Source organism: Monodelphis domestica, chromosome 3 (genome assembly GCF_027887165.1).
Source record: "Monodelphis domestica isolate mMonDom1 chromosome 3, mMonDom1.pri, whole genome shotgun sequence".
In the NCBI taxonomy this organism is placed as follows: Eukaryota; Metazoa; Chordata; class Mammalia; order Didelphimorphia; family Didelphidae; genus Monodelphis; species Monodelphis domestica.
The window spans coordinates 162408770-162428736 of record NC_077229.1 but is presented as its reverse complement, the minus strand read 5'-3'; the positions used below and the strand labels follow the sequence as shown (position 1 = coordinate 162428736).

Below are 19967 nucleotides of genomic sequence, written 5' to 3'. Positions count from 1 at the left end.
GAATACATAATGCATATCAGGTATTTACATTCCGAATCATAACTGTAGCAAAATTACAGTTTTGAAGTAGCAACCAAAATAATTTTTTTGGTTTGGGGTCACCGCAATATGAGGAACTATATTGCAACATGAGGAATTGTATTTGGGGTCACGGCATTAGAAAGGTTGAGAACCACTGATTTAGAGTCTATATCCCCAACCATTTCCCCTCAACCCATGTGATCAGGCAGTTGTTTTTCTTTGGTGTTTCTACTCCCACAGTTTTTCCTATGAATATGGATAGTTTTCTTCCTTGTAGATCCCTCCAATTTGTTCAGAATCACTGCATTGCCACTAATGGAAAAGTCCATTACATTTGATTGTACCACAGCATATCAGTCTCTGTGTACAATGTTCTCTTGGTTCTGCTCCTTTTGCTCTGCATCAATTCCTGGAGGTCATTCCAGCTCCCATGGAATTCCTCCAGTTTATTATTCCTTTGAGCACAATACTATTCCATCACCAACATATACCACAATTTGTTCAACCATTCCCCAATCGAAGGGCATCCCCTCATTTTCCAATTTTTTTGCCAACACAAAGAGCATAGCTATAAATATTCTTGTATGAGTCTTTTTCCTAATTATGCATGAGATATTTTGAAACTAAGAAAAAACAAGAATTTGGGAATTAGAAGACATAGGATACAAACAATATATAAATGACTTGTAATTTTACCAAAAAAAAAAACCAAACCTAGAATAGCAAGCTGGAAATCAGAATTCCTAGAATCTAGTCTTATTTTGTGATTTTGTCAAATATGTCTAAGAGTACAAAAATATCCAGCTCTAGTTTTTTTTTTTTTTATATCATCACCCCCTAATCCATTCTTCTCCTCCCTCTTGGTTTCTTAGATTTTTGCCTACAATACCAGAAGTCAGAGATTGGAAGAGATGGTAGTTTTATCCATATTTATTTGAAAATTTACAAGAGTAAGTACAGAAAAATATTAAGTGGGGATAAATAAAGGTAAGAAGGAATTAGCAATATGAAGAGGTTGTAAAAAGGTTGAATTAAATTAACCAGAAAGTGCCTACTAGGTGCCAAGTCCTGTGCTAAGCACTGAGGATACAAAAAGACGCAAAGGCAAGTTCTTCCTTCAAAAAGCTCACAATCTAATAGGGGAAACAACTGGGAAACAAATATACATCAACGAGATATTATATGCAGAATAAATTTTTTGTTGTTCATCCTTTGTTTTCAAAGAGGATGAATGACATAATGGATATTGAATTGGATTTAAGTGAAGCAGATTTGCTCCAAGTTATCTGCCTCACACAATCTTTCAGTCATCAAAGTTCAGTGGCAAAAAAATTCAGGATGACTTATATTGACTCAAGATGCGATAGATGACCTTAGTGTCTTTGATACCTGGTCAAACTCTAAGTGATAAACAGTGTCTGTCAGTCTTCAAACCTGTCAATTAATTGGGGGAATATCTGTCCCAACAATATGAATAGGCATATGAGAACAATTTATTCCAACAGCCAAGACAGGATAAATAGGAAATAATTAACAGAAGGAATGCACTAGAATTAAGAAGGCTTGCTCCTGAGTTCTTTAAATTTGATTATACCTGTTCTATACCATAATGCAAGTTCACTCCCCTATTTTTCCATTCATGTAAGTAATCCAAGTATCAGTTAGCTCTTATATTTTATAACATTATAAAATACAGTGTAATAACAACTGCAATAACCCCTTCTACAAATATTATAGATGCTGTTATTGGATCTTCAAGAGATTACAGAATTTTGAAAGATTGGCTGCTTAATTGTCATTCAAGAGAAATGTTAACAGTCATGGCTTGAAAGAAACTATAAGATAGAAAAGGAATAGAGAAGAAAAGCTTATTTCCTGGGAAAGCTTTTAACTCTCATGTTGAGAAGAAACATAATAAAGAGAATTCTTTGAGCAGACTATAGCATTTAACTGTTTTAGATGTTCTGGTTTAGAAAGGTTGTAAGAGGTAAAAGAGAAATAACTTGTTCCCTGAGAGGACTGTGTTAAATTATATTGTGAATAAGTAAGAGGATTCTTGAAAGACTTTGGCTGCCATCCTTGGAACTGAATGGTGGGATTCTGTTTCAGAAGTGAGGAGAAGTTTCAAATGATGATTAAAAATATTGTGATTTGTTGTTATTCTATTATTAGTTACACTGTTAGCAAATTGTATAGCTGATAATGTTTGTATTTAAGTCTAAGAGATTCATGTTTATGTATATGAGCAAAAAAAGAATAGGTATATGTACCTGTATGAGAGAGAGAGAAGGCAGGGAAGAAGGGAAGGAGAATGGGGGGGGGGGGGAAGGAGAGGTAGAAAGAATTAACTGCTTTTGGAAAAAGGCTTCTCCAATTTGTTAAATAAATAATAATAAATTATCTGAGGGATGAGCCCAGAATGACTCATTTAATGAGACAGATGTAATGATTTTAGTTAATAGGGAAATTTCCAAACATGCTACTATGTTATTTTGAAAATCAGAAAAAACTTCATTTTTATAATGAATATATTGAGTTGAGCAGTAGACTAATGATGTGACCTAGGCTTCATGTAATTGTAGTAGACCTCCAATTCTATAAAATTTACATAGAGTCCAGATGCATCTCATATGTACAACAGAGTTGAACTAGACGATATCGAAGATCAAAGAGTCAATGTATAGTTAACTATGGACTTTTTAGGTAGAAGTCTATTAAGTTGCTGAAGGCCATGACAGTGGCTTCTCTGGAATTTTGCTCAGACTTGGTTTGCTTACAGTATATTCTATCCTTTTTATGTACTTGGTCAGGTCCCTATGCTCTAAAGGAATTCCACCATATGCCAACAGAAAATCTTTGTGTAAATAAAATTACTATAAAAGTTTTCTGTTGGATAAGATTTACAAAGCACTATCTTGTCTATTAGGCATTCATGAGGTATCCTTGGTTATCTTTTCAGAAAGACACAAGTTTCAGTCCCAGGTTCCCCAGACCACTATCTCATCACTTAATCTTTCTGGGTCTTAGTTTCTTAGTATGTCAAATAAGAATAACAAAACCTGCTTTACTTATGTCACAGGATTGTTATGACATTCAGATGTCACAGATATTAAAGCACTTTATTGACTATAAGGTTTCATTCTATAACTTAAAGATACTGTTATTAATACTTCTTAATCATTTGCATGCTGATTCCACCCAATCAAGTTTTTGTGAAAAAGGCAGAAAAAGAAGCATGAGCTTGTAAACAAAAGAAAGTTTCATCTAACTTGTTTATCAGTATTTGCTGGTCTTATGTACATTTGCTAGACTGTGTTTTCATCATTCTAGAAAATTTTCAAAGAAAAATGAACATACAAATATCACATAAATGTATTCCCATTTCAGAATATTCATTCACCTAAGTTCAAGAAAGAATAAACACAAAGAAGCAGAAGTAGCCATGTATTCATAGCCACCATGGCCATCTAGGAGAAAAGTTTGATGGCATTCATCAAACAGGATCCCAGCCAATGAGGTAGCTCAAAGTCATTCTGCCTTCTCACAACTGCAAAAGAAAAGAGGTTGAGAAATGGGCCAGCCACCCATTTCAGGCTCAGAAACTACTGAGTCAATGTTGTTGTTTGTTTTTTTCAGTCTCTGCAGTCAACTAGAAAATGTTTCATCAGCACACAACACCAATCTCTAAATCATCATGGCTAGAAAACAGCTTCTCCCAAGTTTCTACACTGTCTCCAACTGAAACTAGACCTGCATATTCTTGAAGTCCTGAAGTAGTCAGAGAATATCTGTACAAGCTTCCAGGACTGGTCAGTCCATTATCATTAAACCATTAACAACAATATTTATATTTAAATTAAGATAAAGAATGGGAAAAACTATAATAAAGGCTTTTTAACATGTTAGACTTGATTATTGTACCACCAAGTCAACGGAATTATAAAGTTCTTGAGTACTAGCTTTAGAAAGAGCTACTTTTGATTTCAGACATTTCCCTCACTTGTGAGATTGAAAGTTTGCAACAATAAAAACTACATTTAAATGCCTTAATCTATAAAAACCTCACACTATAAATTGCCCACATTTTCTATTATTAAAGTTCAAATGAGTAATTGGAGAAATATAAAGTTTTGACATATTAATACATTTAACCTCTACAGAAAAATTATCAAATAGCCAGAGGAGGATTTATTTTACAGATGAGAAAATTGGGGCACAGAAAGATTGAGTTACTTGCCCAAGGTCACAAAGCCAAGATTTGAATCCAGGTCTTCTCGTTTCATTTCAATAGCTGTTTTTCAGAGGAAAGATGAATGCTTCCACAAGGGATCACGAGATTTTTGTTTTGTTTTATTTTGTTTTGTTTTAATGAGTGCTTTAATGAGTTAAATGTAGTGACCAGATAGGTGACAGGGTCGATCTTCATGAAGGAATGTCTTAAGCAAGAATCAACATGATTCAAAAACCTGCGATTTTACCATAATAGGTTTCAACTGTGGAATCAAACTGTTAGCTATATATGAGTGGTCCTTTCAGTAAGCCTTGTTTCTGTTTTTGAAGATTGCATGATAGGAGAGGGGAAGGAAAAGGAGAAGATGGGAAGAGGAGAGAGAAAAGAAAGGGGAATTCAATTTATAGGTCAGTTACCAGAGAATTAACAATTGTATATCGGGTTGTGTGTCTGTGTGTCTGTGTCTGTGTTCGTGTGCTCGTGCACGAATGAACGAGGTAAAATCACGGGTGGACTTCAGACTCATGATCTGCAGACTGTTACAGCTTCTGCCTCCACTAAAGGGAGTCATAGTATTTCCTAACATCCCCCTTCCACAACCAGCCACGCAACTGCCCTGCTCCACCTCATTTCAGGTTTCAAACCCGGCCTGAAGCAGACCTCTCTTTTTCCCCTTACCAGCTAGGGAAGAAGGGCTGGGTAGTCCAGTTCCTATGTGACTCCAATAGCTGAGCTGGTCTGCGCAGTTGTGAGGATAGGATTTAGCTGCGATTTCTGCAATGCCCGCAGCTCATCCGTGTTCCCTTATCGACGCGGGTGGGAATTCCGGGGGATTTTGGTATATGTCAGTGACTGGGCACCCTGAATATGTTGTGCGGATGATCTGGGGCAGTCTGACAGGAGAGAGAGTCTGAGCAGGGGCTAAGTGTCTACACATTCTAGTGTAGGCTTTTCAGAAAGGCAGTTTCTGGGGTAGGTGGGAGGAGGGTTTCGTTGAGCTTATTTTCTACTTGGGGTTGAAGGGTCCTGAAACCCGGGCACAAATTTCTCCCCAGGGCTCAGCAAACCCCAACATTCCCGGTCTCCTGGGTCAGAGAGGCAGCCTGGAGCTCTGGGCTCCGCACCGCGTCAGAAGGAGGCGAGCGCTCTGCTGTGTCCTTTTAAGCTCCAGCTGTTCTTTCCGCAGGAACTATTTTTAGCTCGCCCATTCGCTCCCTCTCTCAGCTGTGGCAGCATCCGGATCGGTGTTTCCTCTCCGTGGCTCTTCTCTTGCTTTCCACATCAGCCTTGCCAATCCTCCACTACCTCCCCTTTCCGCTACGCCCCCCCCCCCCTCCCCCAGCAGCTCTTGGTAGCTTCCACACTGAGAAGGTCAGAAAACTGAGCATGTCTAGATGTGCTCGGCAGCCACAGCGGCGGGGGCAGAGCGAGGATGCGTCAAGCTGATCCCATTCACTGGGAAGGGGCCTGAAGGAGCGCAGGGAGTGCGCTGCGCTCCACCTCACCCAGCCAAGAGGGGCGCAATCGCCGCAGCCGCAGCTGCCGCCGCCTCCACCTCCACCTCCCAGCGACCGGCAAGTAAGTTTCTGAGGTTGCTGGGTGGTGGGGCGAGGGCTTGGCAGCCGGGTGAGTCCCGTGCCCTACAGCAGATGGATGCATGCCCGGGTTTGCGGCAGAGGAGGCGCGGCTGGCGGACTGAAGAGCTGGCATTGCTGCTCCGCGCTCCCCCTTTCCACTTCCTCCCTCTACCCCGGTCCTTCTCCAAGCTCTGGGAGCAGTTTGGCCAGTTTGGAGCGCTGATGGGGATTGGGAAGGACAGCAAGGGACGAAGGAAGACTGGTTCTATAGGAAGGAAAACAGTTGGAAGGGGGAAGGGAGCATGGGAGCCAGGGGAAGGATGGTAGAGAAGAAGGGCTACTGGAAAAGAGAAGGGGCAAAACAGGGAGTGTATCTGTGCGGGGTAAAGGAACAGGGTCGTAGACGGGGCGCCTAGGCAGTAGGAGCGGCAGAAGGAAACCTGGAGGAAAGGTAAAGGACTGAATATCAACCGGAGCGGGGAGAAGCCGCGGAAGCCGGATTTGGAGGTCCGTGGCTGGGTGAACAGGTGCAGGGACATTTCAGGGGGAAAATGGATGAGGAACAACGTGGGAAATGTAAACCCAAATCCCAGCAAAGGAAGCTGGGAGAAGGGACTAAGTGCTAAGCAATGATCATGGGGGACAGCTAGGATTTCAGACTAGCGACTGGCTTTGTGGGACTGATGGAGAGAGGTTTGGGGAAAATCAGGGTTGCCTAAGGGCATAGGTGATAAGAACTGGCCAAGGTGAGGGGAAAATGAGTTTGGAATTTGGAAAGCAGATGAAGTAGAAAACACATGCGAAGTGGGTGTGAGTGTGAGGAAGAAGGAGGTTGGATGCTCAAAAAGGTAATGAAGTAGACTGGATGAGAGGTATGGCAGGCTGGAGGCAAGAAAGAAGATCCCACCTCCCCTTGAATTTTCACCTAGTGTTTGTTCTGAACAGTGCCTTTCTGCCTTGTTCTTCTGGTTACCCAGACCAGTTTAGCCACAACTGGATTCACTGCCAGGTCTGTTAATGCTGTACAGGGCCCCTTTAACTTGTTTTTGAAAGAGATGACAATGTTGTCATTTGCAAAGGTGATGCTATGCCACCTCCTCCTTGGAATCCCTCAGTCTTTGAAGGTATGGTAGGGGTAGTATTTAGTTTTTAATTACCAGGATCCTCATGCTGATTCTTGATTTTTCAGCTGCTGAGGGGCTGGACTCTGTGGCATAATTCTCAAGTTGTAGTATATGTGGGTCTGGCTGGATCCATTTGCTGCACCATGTCAATGAGGTGCTAGGATAGGGCATCATAATGTCTTTTATATATTTCTACCATCTTTTCCTCAGCTCACTCCTTCCTTTCTTCTCTCCCCCTGAAACACATTCACAGAAAAGCAAGCAGACACCTGGAAATTGATCACTTTATTGTAGAAACTACAAAATAGCAGCTCTCTGCTCATCACTCATAATCTTTTCTTTCAAGGATCCTTGGTTGTGATAGAGCTTCAGATGTGTAAAGACCAGGCTTCCAGGGCTTGCCTCCTATTCTATTCCTAAGAGCCAGTGAAGCTGAGGGGAGACTATAGTTATTGATTCTTTGACAGGCACTACATGTACTCAACACAGAAGGGAAGAGACCTAAACTGAGACTGTGATACTTGGATATGTTCTATCTGTCCCCAGGCCTTCTGTTTCTCTACTTTACCTCCTCCCCCCAAAAAAGAACCCTCAGACTTGGCACAATCTTTCCACCCAGAAGGATTTATACACAGTAAAGCTCTTCCAGATGGTTAGTGACCTTCCTCCAAAACCCAAGAAAACATTATTAGAAAGGAAACTTCTCATTTAAATGTGGTGCTCATAACAAGGTGGGGTCATGTTTCTGCTATATATTGTACTAGGTAGGTATCAGCTAGAGTATTTACTTCTGGACTCTACTTTTTCAGAACAGCCTTTACAAGCTGATAAAAGACTTGAAAACCATGTTGTTTTGAGGACTTGTTGAAGAAGTCACACAAGCTTAGCAGAGAGAAAATTACATATAGTGGCAACTTTAAAATAGGAGTAGCTTCAGAGGGCAGAACAAGATATAGTTACACAAAAGTAAATTAAGATTCCGGGAAGACTCTTTAGGTTCTTTGAAAACAGAATGCTCTACTTTGTGAGATGGCACACTCTCATGGAAAGCACAAAAAAGCCTCTTTTACCCCTGTTAGGGATGCTATGGGGGTGTAGTTGTTAGAAGATGAGATTAGATGGCATGTTCCTTCTGCCTTTTCAGAATCTGATTTGGTATCAATAAAGAAACTTGGGCCCCAATTTTTAGGGTTGTTCTTATTCCCAATGTCCCCAAATCACTCAACTAAACAATAATAACAACAACAAAAACAAGGTATCTGCTACCATTTGGGGCTTTTAGGATTAAATGAATGCATATCCCAGATGAAGATAGGAAGCAGCTCAGTGTAATAGAGGTATATACCTTCTCTGTATCGATTTTTTAAAGAGGCAATTTAGAGGAAGGGACATTTATTGAGAATTGGATTTAAAATTCCAAATTTAATATCTATAGCTTTGTGACCTTAGACAAGTCATTTAACTTCTCAATACCCTAGACAATTCTATAAGACCTTAAGTTATAGATGGGTTTTATATTATTTATAGCCATCAATCAAATATGCCTTCCTCCCTTCCTCCCTTCATCCCCAGAATTAAAAAAAAAATCCAATGACAAATCAAATAGAACAAATTTTAGGAACCTGAAGTATTTTTTTAATTATACATTTGTGATTTGTTTACATGAAAAATCAAACTTTTGAAATGCAAAATTACAAATCTGACACTTATTTACTTTCTTACCATTAAGGATCTATAATAGTTGGGCCTTCATTTCCCAGCTCCCAGAATGTTTGCTTTTTTCTAAGAAGAAGCCTGATATCAGAAAGATTTCACTTTGGATGACTCCTTGCTGTTTATCTTACCATTCTTCCCCAATGTCTTGAGGTTTCTCAAAAGTCTTTATATCTTTCATTTGTTGCTGGAATAGTGGTAGGTAGCTCCTCTAACTGGATTTTCTATAGGGATATTCTTACTCAGTATTTATATATGAAAGCATGTTAAGTACTTTGTTATTTTTGCAAGTGAATGACACCCCTTGTGTAACCCTGGGCAAATACCTTAATATCTCTGAACTTCGGTTGCCTCATCTGTAAAATGAAGTCATTAAACCTGACTTTGGACTCTATGGTCCTATGAGATTAATGTCAGGTTTACAAATCTAACAAATCGAACTGCTTCCTGCCACCTCAGTTGTGTCTTAATATTTCCTTTTTATAGGCATTGCACATTTGTACAAACCTTAGACCATACTCTCTGCCCCATCTGCACCTTTTATGATCCTTCGAGACCCAATTCAAACGTCTTTTTCAAGTCTTCCTAGATTTTTTAGCCTTTGCACTGAAATTATATTGCTTTTCTTGAATCCCTTATTTCCTTCTATTTGACCTTTCATATTTAATAAATCATATTTTAATACCTGAGATTGCTGTATTATTGTTCTATGTGTAAAATATCTCTTCCTACTAGTAGAATGAACTTAGGGGCTGTGCCATTTCTTCATCTTTGAATTCCTGGGACCTAGGATGGCCCCTGATTCTCAGAAGGCACCTAATAAATGCTTATGGAATTGAAGGGTGGACAAAGAAATGTCATTTAACCTTTGTGATACAAGCAAGGCTTGTTGCTAGACCAAGAATAAGGAGCAGGTAGAACTTTGTGTGCAGATCTGAATATGGAATAGTTTCAGTTTCATCTAGGTCTTTCATTCACAATAGGAAAATATGTTCCCTAATAGCTTATTAATTATGATTCTTAAAAGACCAGAATTTCAGGTACAGATTTAGCGCTTACTAGCTGTGTCATCCTTAGAAAGTTGTATTATGTCTCTGGACTCATTTACTCATCTATAAAGTGGTTTTAATGGTACTTACAATATTACCTCCCCCAGAATTTTTAGAAAGGAGGGTCTGAAAGAACTATAAGAAATAATAATAATAGCATTGATTTAATACTTCAAGGTTTACAAAATACTTTGTAAATCTCTCATTTATGCCCATAATAACCCGGGAGATAGATGCTATTTTTATCTCCATTTTTGGATGAGAAAATAGAAGTTCAGGGTCTTAACTAAGATCATACAGGTAGTAAGTATCTGAGGCTGGATTTGAATTTGAATCTTCTTGACTCCCAATCTAGCACTCTATCCATTACACCACTTAGCAGTCACTTATCTAATTTTCATTATGTTGCTGAAGAGTATAAAGTGCTATGCTGAACACTGAAGGCTACTTCAATGACTCTAAGGGCAAGGGAGAGAGAACAGGAATTTTCTGAGAGCTTATAATGTGCCAGAAACTGTGCTAAGTGCTTTATAAATATTCTTATTTGATCCTTGCAGCATCTCTGTGAGGTGATCACTATTTTTATCTCCATTTTGCAGTTGAGGAAACTGAAACACAGAAAGAGGTTAAGTGACTTGTGCAGGACACGGAACACAAGTCTTCCCTGACTCTCTATTGTCACCTAGCTGTTCCCAGCTATAGTATAAACTTCATAAAGTTGCCATGAGGTTCAAAGGAAAATTAATGTAAAGTTCTAACCTTATATATATGTTATATATATATATATATATATATATATTGTTGTAAGTTGTTGTGAATAATATTACTTGCTCCAGTGGTACACATCACAACTCCAGGTTTCTCATTCTGTGTGACTCCTGCCCATGCCTTCTTTTAAATCCTCTGTAGAAATAAAACTTTCTAAATAAAAATAAATAAATAAAAGTTACTATTAAAACAAATCAATCAATCAATCAATCAATCAATTAATCAATCTTCAATATAGGGTCCTTCTGGAGTTCTAATGTCCTTCCTCTGGAGCTTCGGATATGGCCTGTTGAGTGGTGAACCATGCAAGCATCCCATTTGTTACTAGGCACAGGGCCATGATGGTTATCTCCCCCTCCTTTTGGAAATGTGCATATTTTACCTTTTGCGCTGCTTCTGATGTGCAGTTTTCATTGGAATTGTGCTGGGGTTTATTTATGCTCACCATATCATTGCCCCTCAACCAGTAATTTTAATTCTTCAGAAACTGTTGCACTTAATGAATCCTAATCATAAGATATCCCTGAGAGAAAATTCTCACTAAAAAGGATGGGTCTTTTTCCAGTAAGAGGATGAAGTCATTGAAAGTACTGTACAATTTTTCAAATGCAGTTCAACCTACGAGCCTCATCCTTTCTTCAAGGTCCAGTTTATTGTGCATTTGCAGTGTTTGTACTGTGGGCCAGAGAATAAGAAACTTCATTCTTTACATTTTCACTATGTGAATAACTCAAAATATTTTGAATAATCCTGGATCTCATTTAGGAGGCTTAGCCCTGTTCCAAGCTTGACCCAATCAATCCAAAACTACCTTCAAACACGATCATTTGCAGGGATCCCTTCCATTTGGACTAATAGCTGGATGCCCTCCCTGAGAACAGCAGACCACACTGGTGAGCATATGTCCTTCTGCTTTATACCTCACTTCATTTGATAGTAATCATTGGAAAGTCATTGAACAAAGGATATGAGACAGACATGTCTCAGATAAAGAAATTAAAACTATCTTTAATCATATGGAAATATGCTCCAAACCACTATTAATTAGAGAAATGCAAATTAAAACAACTCTGAGGTTCCACCTCACACCTATTATTACATCTTTTCAAGGAAACGAACTATTTTAGCAGATGAATGAGAGAGAAATACCTTGGAAATTTGCTCTATCAAGTCCTATTTTCTCTTTTAATCAATAAGGAACAATTATTGTGGGATCATGTATTCTCTATACCTCTCAGTCAATTAATTACTATAAATCTGTTGTCTTTTGTAGGATATCATCTGTGAACAACCTGCCTGTTCCCTTCACATCTCTTTTTCAAGGATGCTCTAAATATGTGTAATTGTTTTCATAAATATATTTTTTAGAGTTGGGCAAAGTAAGCAGTTATTGATATTTTCTGACTCATAATTTATGGTTATTTTTACCAAGGTTCTTTTTTCTAATTTTTTGTTATTCTCTCAGCTTTCATATATTCCTTGAGAACTGACCCCTCAACTATTTCAAAATTATGTCATATCTAACACAGAACGGGTATGTGTTTGCATACTCTAGTTCAGCTACTCTTTCTGTTTTCCTAATACCATTTCTACTTCTTCATACAGCACCAATGAGACCATGATTTTATAATCAAAATGTAATGTTACCATTCTTATCTATGAAGGACAAATTATTATACAAATCTGGATGATTATTTTTAAATTTTTTATGTATCTGTTAGTTTCTTTCCAGTTTTGTCTTTAATCATTCTTAGGATGATCTGCCTTAACCAAATTTCTCTATAACTATATCTTTTTCAGATATATATTCTCATAGCTTGTTTTCTTTCCTTTTCCTCCTCTGTAATATTTTCCCAAATGAATTTATATTCTAAACTTCTGTTACCCATGACTGACATCTTTTCTCCACTTGGCAAGGAGATTAAGTATTTTCCAAGTAAGAGCATTTCTAGGTACCTTTGGTCTCTTTGTTGTGATGATTGATTTACCTCTTATTTGGAAAATAGTGGTAATCTGTGCCAATATCTGTCCATTTATTTCATCATAAATTTCATCATTAATATGAATCCTTTTTCTTAGTATTTATAACTTATTTATAAATAGATCATATTGGAACTATATAAATGCTCCTTGATAGCTTTTAATTTTTTCTGATTAGCTATTGGTTTTATTTTGTTTTCTGTCAGTGATCTGACAATATACTAATAGCTGATTCAGAAATTACTCCCCTATCATTAACTAGTTTTTCTTGTAGATTAAGTTAGTCTATTTTCTTTTGTGATTACTCAGTGCTCATCATGTGCCAGTACATGCTAACTAGACTCTTCCTCAAGAAAATGTTCATGATAAATGAGTGTGAGGCTTCTATGAGGCATATAAGACTTTGATTTCTTTTGCTTCCTGAGCAATTTTTCTAATGTTTTCCAATATTCTTTCTTTTGACTACTTTTCCATTGAAGTAAACAAGTATTACAGTGTAGACCTAATTTGGAGGGTCTCATAAAGTGCTCATTAAGCAATAATTTTGTATTTCTTCATCCTCTACAACTTATTTTGGCATATAACATGCTACTATTTTCATGGTGGTACTTATGAAAATATTCAACTAGCACTGCAATTTGAGAGGACCAAATGGGCCTGAGCAAAAAATATTTCTTGTTGCCTTACTATTGGCAATAAAAACAGCCCCTCCAATGGCCTCCTTTAAGGTGAACTGAAAACAATCCTTCCACTTATTTGTCTTCTGATTTTGTTCACAGCAAGAATGTCAATACTGAGATGACTCATTTCCTTTCGAATATCAGCTTGTTGGTCTTGGGTCAAGGATATCCCAATTAAAGTACAGTTTAATATTCTTAGGCAGTCTAAAACCTGTGATCTGTAGCACTCTCTACATTTCTTTCTACCATATTTCCTCCATCACTACAGAAGCAGTAGGGAGCCATGCAATACCATGGACCATTTTGTCTTTTTCTTTGTTTTATAGATTGCTTTAGCAAAATAACTCATCATTATGTAACCAGCTTACAGCTTAGGAGCCTCTACTTCCTTACCTAGGATGGTCATGGGAAAGCAGCCTTATTCATTGACTGGTACTAAAAATATTTTAAAGTGCCCTGACACACTGAAAAGTACTTGGAGGCTTTTGATATATCAGGTACATGCTAGTGTTTGCTCATCTTTACAGAAGCTTTTGAGAGCTTGTGATCCCTCTGTAGCAACAAGGCATTGGAATGGGACTTTAGCAGAGATGCAAGGACAAATCATCTAGTATCCTTGTCCCCATGTCATTGTCCCTACACTAACTTAACAATAAAATGTTTTTTTCTTTTGGGGCAGAGGACAGTGCCTCTACAATGAGCTAGTGAGAGGAAATGATTTGAGAGAGTGGAGGATGATTTTCACAGAGCCTAGCATAATATTGGCACATAGTAAGCACTTAATAAAATGAATGTTAACTGGCTGAATGACAAAACATTGGAAATTTTTCACAAGTACTTGGGAAAAAGTCTGTTTTTTTTAATTTGGGGACACTTCTAATTATTCTATTTTGATTTACTAATCTATATAATAGGAATAACAGCATGAAATTCCCTTACTAAGTAGCTGTGTTTTAAAAGATAGTTTATGTCACATTTATTCTCAGAGAGGAAGGGCTACATAAATAAGTGTTTTATCCAAAAAGTTTGGATTGTATCAAGGAAAATGTTGGGGAACATTAAAAGCATAAATACTTATTAGATTCCACATAAAATCCTATAATATTAGAAAATATTTCTAGAAGTCTGAAGAAGAATGTTAAGGATGCTGTGTAATTTTCCTGTGTTTATTTCCATTTTAATTTGACAACATGACACATATTGGAAACAAGCCTTACTAGCCTGTAGCACAGCAATAAATTCACTGAAGAGAAAGAACAATAGAATAAGTTCAGCATGTAATAAGATCTCAGTACTATTCTTAGTCCATTTCTTTGCATAGAGCTCAAAGAACTTCTTATGTAAAAGTTAAATCCTAGACTTGTAATCCAAAAAGGATATGAGAAAAGTACCCTATCCCATTGTATAGATGAGAGCTACTCAAATGCACATAGAGGGAAGAAAAAGAGGGACTAGAGACCAAAATTTTCTGACTCCTAACTACCAGTTAGATGATTTTTATATAGTTCTCTAACCTAGCAAGAAATCAGCTTTCAAGCTTGACCCTTAGGAAACTGAGATCCGAAGACAATGATGTAACTTTGCTATATTTCTACTTCTTCCTCTGTAGCCTTATGAGTATCTTGGTCTTTTGAATTCTAATTGAAGGGATATTCTTTTTGATTCTCTTCTTAAAATCATTAATAATACAAAGTACAGCTGGACTTCAGAGGTCATCTAATCCAACCCATTCCTAGGAAAAAGTTCCTTTCTGTGAGATGCTCAACAAGTGGTTACATCTTTTTCTTCTTAAAAATTCACCACTCTAATATCAGTTATTCCTTAGCCTAAGGGAAAATAATGCTAGCAAAAACTGATTTATTTATTTCATCTATTTAACTCTTTCTTCCTTCCACCCCATCCTGCTTCATCCTGAGGCAAAGCAATTTTTAGCAAGGCATTAAAAATTGACATAAAAAACCCCAATACCTCTTCCAAACCCTGAATTTACATTTCAAATTATCTTCTGGACATGTTCACTGATTCAGACTACTAAGATCTCAAATGCATACTGATCTTGTACATTCCATAATATTTTTTCCTTTTTTTTAGTTTTAATTGTTATTATTGTTGCTGTTGATTTTTGATTTGCTGTTAGATGCTTTGATTTTTGAAAAGGACCAATATGGCATCCACATTTACTGAGTCTCCTTTGTTCCAGACCTTTGAGTTGTCTTTGGTTCTTCCTTTACTTTAACCTCTCATATCCAATAGTTTGCTAAGTCCTGTTGAATCTACAAGAATCTCATATTTGTCTTTCCTTGTTATTTCACTTGCTTGATCTTTACCTTAATATCCTAATATTTATTCAATTTTTAAACTTTGGGTTATTTTCACTTGCTTCTCTTCCTTAAATATATAATTTATCCACTTTAGTGGTTTTTTTAAACCAGAACCAAATAATTTTGACGAGTGCTGTCTCATAATATAGCCTGAAGTCTGGTGATATTATCCATTTATATTTCTTTTTTGTTATTTTACTTTATATTCTAGACCTCTTGTTCTTCTGAATTAATTTTATAATTTTATCTAGTTCTAAAATATATCAATTCACTATTTTATTGGAATACCATTGAATATAGAAATAAGTTTTTTATTTTTATTGAATCAACCCAACTCAACCACGAACAGTGAATATCTTTCCAATAATTTTTCTCTCTTTAGTACTGTTGAGTGTTTTATACTGGCCTTTACATACAAATAAGTAAGTTAACTTCCAGGTAGTTTATGCATGGGTTAGCTATGTGAATTGAATTGAATTTATTTTTTTCTTCTTGACTTTTCTTACTTCTATGTAGAAATGCTAATGATTTTTTACATATTTTATATCCTAAAGATTTGCTGCAATTATTAATCATCTCAATAATTTATACTATAATATAATCCACAAATAAATAGTCTTATCTTCTGATATATTTATGTATTATTTTGTGCTGGGGTATGTATATGTGTGTATGAGAAACAGAGGGAGAAACAAAGATTTCTCCTTTCTAGTCTATAAATTCAACAAGGGCAAAGATAATGTTCTATCTGACATTTTTATCCCTCCTGGCACAGAGCACACTGTTATATGCATACTCTGTGTTTAATGAATGGTTGTTGAATTGTATTGTCCACATCTCTGTTCTGTTGTTTTCCCCCCATCCTCCAATTAATGAAACCTACTGCAAAGATGTGCTGCTGGATATAAGTGGAATAATGATGAGATTTGGACAAAAGGACTATAGTGAATAAAGCTTTATGGCTACATTGACAGAAAGGGAAGAAAAATTTAATTGTTATTAATTAATGTTAGGAATCCTAATATATTATATATCTAAATCCATGTAGTAATGAACTATAAATTATAATAATCTTACTATATTGAGTTTTCTTGCATATTTTGTCTTCTAAAACCAAACTGAAAATCTATTTGAACAAAAATATCGAAGAGTCAAAACATGTGGCTCAAATTCTGGACTTACCACAATGAAACTTGACTAGAAGAGTACTATAAGAAAGAAAGAATAGAAAATGGGGGGCAGGAAATAATTTCTGTAGTTTTTATAGAATGGGACAATAATTGAATGATACTTCAATTCCTTATTTAGAGAGTTTTTGTATGCTTTGTTCTATGACTGAGTCTTCCTGCATTGTCCAGGCTAGATGTGTAGTGACCTTTCAAGGATCTGACCTTACCACAAATTGGAAAACTTTGACCCCTCCTTGTTCCCATTCTGAGCTTGTTCCAACCTACCCCCCAGTAATTATATTGTTGCAGGACTTGGTGTGGACATTCAGTTGACTTTAGCCCTCAAGGTATTGCATCTCAGAACTCCTAAACTCAAATGATCCACCAAGTAATGCACCAAATTCATTTTCTCCTGATATTGGAGATTATAGATATATCTTAGATGGGTTTTAATTTCATTTTGTTTCTGAGAAGGAAAAAGATAAATTCATATAGCACCCTTACCATGTTCCTGGTTCTTTTATCTCATATAATTCACGGAGTTGGAATTAGTGTGTGAGCTGTCAGGAATGACAATAGAATTCTTTCAGTGAACAAATCAAAGTTTTACAATAAGCTCTTTCTCGATTATTAAGATCACATAACACTGAATTCCAGTCATATATACAACAAATAAAATAAAATCCTTGATTTTTCAGATGAATGATTTCTTTTGTGTGTCTACATAAATTAATCAAATAAATCACTTCAGAAGTTCGGGTATTAACTCTTTGGTGAGTAGCTGATGACCAGGTTTACCTGAATCTTTGAGATGAGAGGTGTGGAGAATAATTCTTTTCAGGCACTTTAGTTTGAATGAGACATTGCGGAAATTTTCCTTATTCTTCTATTCACCTTTTCACCAAAGATTCTCTCTTATGCATTTCTTAACAGCTATTCCACACTTTTTTCCAGTTCCCTATAAGCTCCCCCACACACACACAACAAGGTAACCTTATCCACACATTTCTAAGCAAATGTTCTTGTTTCTTACTTAAATTGAAAATTTAATTAATCCAACTTGAACTCCATTGGAGCTTCCTTGCCATACCATGAAACCTTTTTTAGGGCTACACACATTCTTGTCTCCTTATCTCCAATCTTGGAGGAAGAGATTCTTCTTGTTGAAGTAAATGCTTCTGTCTTTGATATCATGTCCTCTGGTCTCTCTTGGGAACTTGCTTCATTGAAGATTATTCCCCCTAACTCCTTCTTCCTTATCTTTTTTTCTTCCCTGATCCCTACAAATATGCTCAGGTATTCCCTATTCTTTAAAAAATTCATTAGCTCTGTGATAACCCCAGATATCATCTTTGATCTCGTCTCTTTCATTGTCAAAATCCTAGAAAGTGTAATCTATATTCTATTGCTTTCCACTCTCATTACTTTCCCTTCACCCCTGGCTTTTAACCCCATCACTTGATTTTACTATTTTCCACAATGATATCTTAAATAGTAAATCTGACTAGCTTTTTCCAGGCTCCATTTCCCTTTGACCTCAACAGCTTTTGAAAGCATTAGTCACTCTCCTTAGATGCTCTCTCATCCTTGGCTTCCTTTCATGCTTTTCTACCTATTTGACCTTTCTTTTTAATCTTTTTCATTGAATTGGCTATTTTTCAAGACCTGAGCCCATTTCTCTTGTGATTAATGGTCAAATCAATTTACATAGGGCTCTTTATAGGTAATTCCTCAGTGTTTATTTTGTCCTACATCTCCAACTGTCCACTGGTCATTTCTGCCTTTATCTCCCATTCCTGAAAAAGTCATAATCTAATCAAGTCTTCTTCTCATTCATATTTCCTTTCTTATGCTAAGGGAACCACATTCTTCTGCTCATCCAACTTTAAAACATTGGAGTCATGTTTGGCTTTTCTCTCCCTCAACCACTATTTTCAATGAATTACCAAGTATAAATAACAATTCTATCTCTGTAAAATTTCTCTTTTTCTTCTTTCAATTCACTTAGCTTACATCCTCCATCAGGTCTTCATTATCTCTTGAACAGTGTTGTAATCGATTTTGAATATCCATGCTTTCAATCTCTTCCCTCTACAAAGCTGACAAACTAATTTTATCTTATATTTAATTGCATATATTTAGAATTTAATTATATTAATAAATGTTGTCTCCTTTGACAGAATGTAGGCAGTCCTAGAGGTCAGGGCCTGTGTTTATTCATTGTATCCCTGGCATCCAGGACGTTGACAGACACATGCTTAATATATGCTTGTTGATTGATTGAAAAACCAAAGGGAGAAAAAACAGTCCCTACCCAATATGAATATCCATTCTAGTCAGAGGAAGCTGGCATACATGGAAAAATATATACAAAGCACTTTAAAGGCAAAGAGTTTAATAACACAAAGGGATCAAGAAAAAGTTTGAGGAGGAACATCCAAAGAAGAGAAGAATTCAGAAGAGTTGATTAAGGAGAAAGATTATTCCAATTTAGAGGGCTGGTTTCTGAGAATATACAGATACAGGAGATTGAAAATAAAGTTCAGGAGGGAAAAATAATAGCTCACATTTATATATGCTTTAAAGTTTGCAAAACACTTTACAAATATTTCATATTTTCTTCCCACAAAAACTCTGTTTTTCAGTTACCAGCCACTCTTCCAGCAATGCAGATTGTAACGCATCTATACTTTCTCATTCTATGCCTCCCTTCTGTCATAAATCTTCTGTAGCAGTGTGGAGAAGAGATCTACCAATGTACTGATAGCTTTTATGGTATTTTATTTTATTCTTATTTTTAAATATATATTTCATTATTTTGCTAAATATATCCAAATTACATGTAAAAATGGTTAAAATTTTTTTTAATGACCTTAGAATTAATACTTAGTTCCAAGGCAGAAGAGTGATAAGAGCTAGGTAACTGGCATTAAATGACTTGCCCAGGGTCATGCAGCTAAAAAGTGTTTGATTCCAGATTTGAACCCAGGACCACCCATATCTGGCCTGGCTCTCAATCCATTCAATCACTTAGCTGCCCCTAAACAATTTTTCTAAAATTTCTTTTTAAGTTCTTTCCCTCCTTCCTGCCCCACTACACTCATTGAGAAAGCACACTGGTTATACATGTGAAAACATGCAAAACATATTTCCATATAAGCCATGTTGCAAAGAAAAACACACTCAAAAAAAGAACTCAAGAAAAAATAAGGACATTTTAAAAGATTTATGTTTGTGATCAGCACAGAGTACATCTCCAAAGGTGAATAGTATTTTCCATTATAGGAAACCATCCTTTGGAATTGTCTTGGATCACTGTATTCCTAAAAATAAC

At 36.6% G+C, this 19967-nt stretch overlaps 1 protein-coding gene across 2 annotated transcripts in view; it reads left to right on the top strand.

Annotated features, from left to right (window-relative positions):
- Positions 1–4858: 4858 nt before the first annotated feature.
- OXR1 (oxidation resistance 1) overlaps positions 4859–19967 on the top strand; it is a 593469-nt gene continuing 578360 nt past the window's right edge. Inside the window, exon 1 of one of the 2 annotated variants that reach the window (XM_056823193.1) lies at positions 4859–5830. The gene's annotated coding sequence lies outside the window, so the exon portion shown is untranslated. The remainder of the gene's footprint in view (positions 5831–19967) is intronic. The other variant, XM_056823192.1, reaches the window with a different exon arrangement.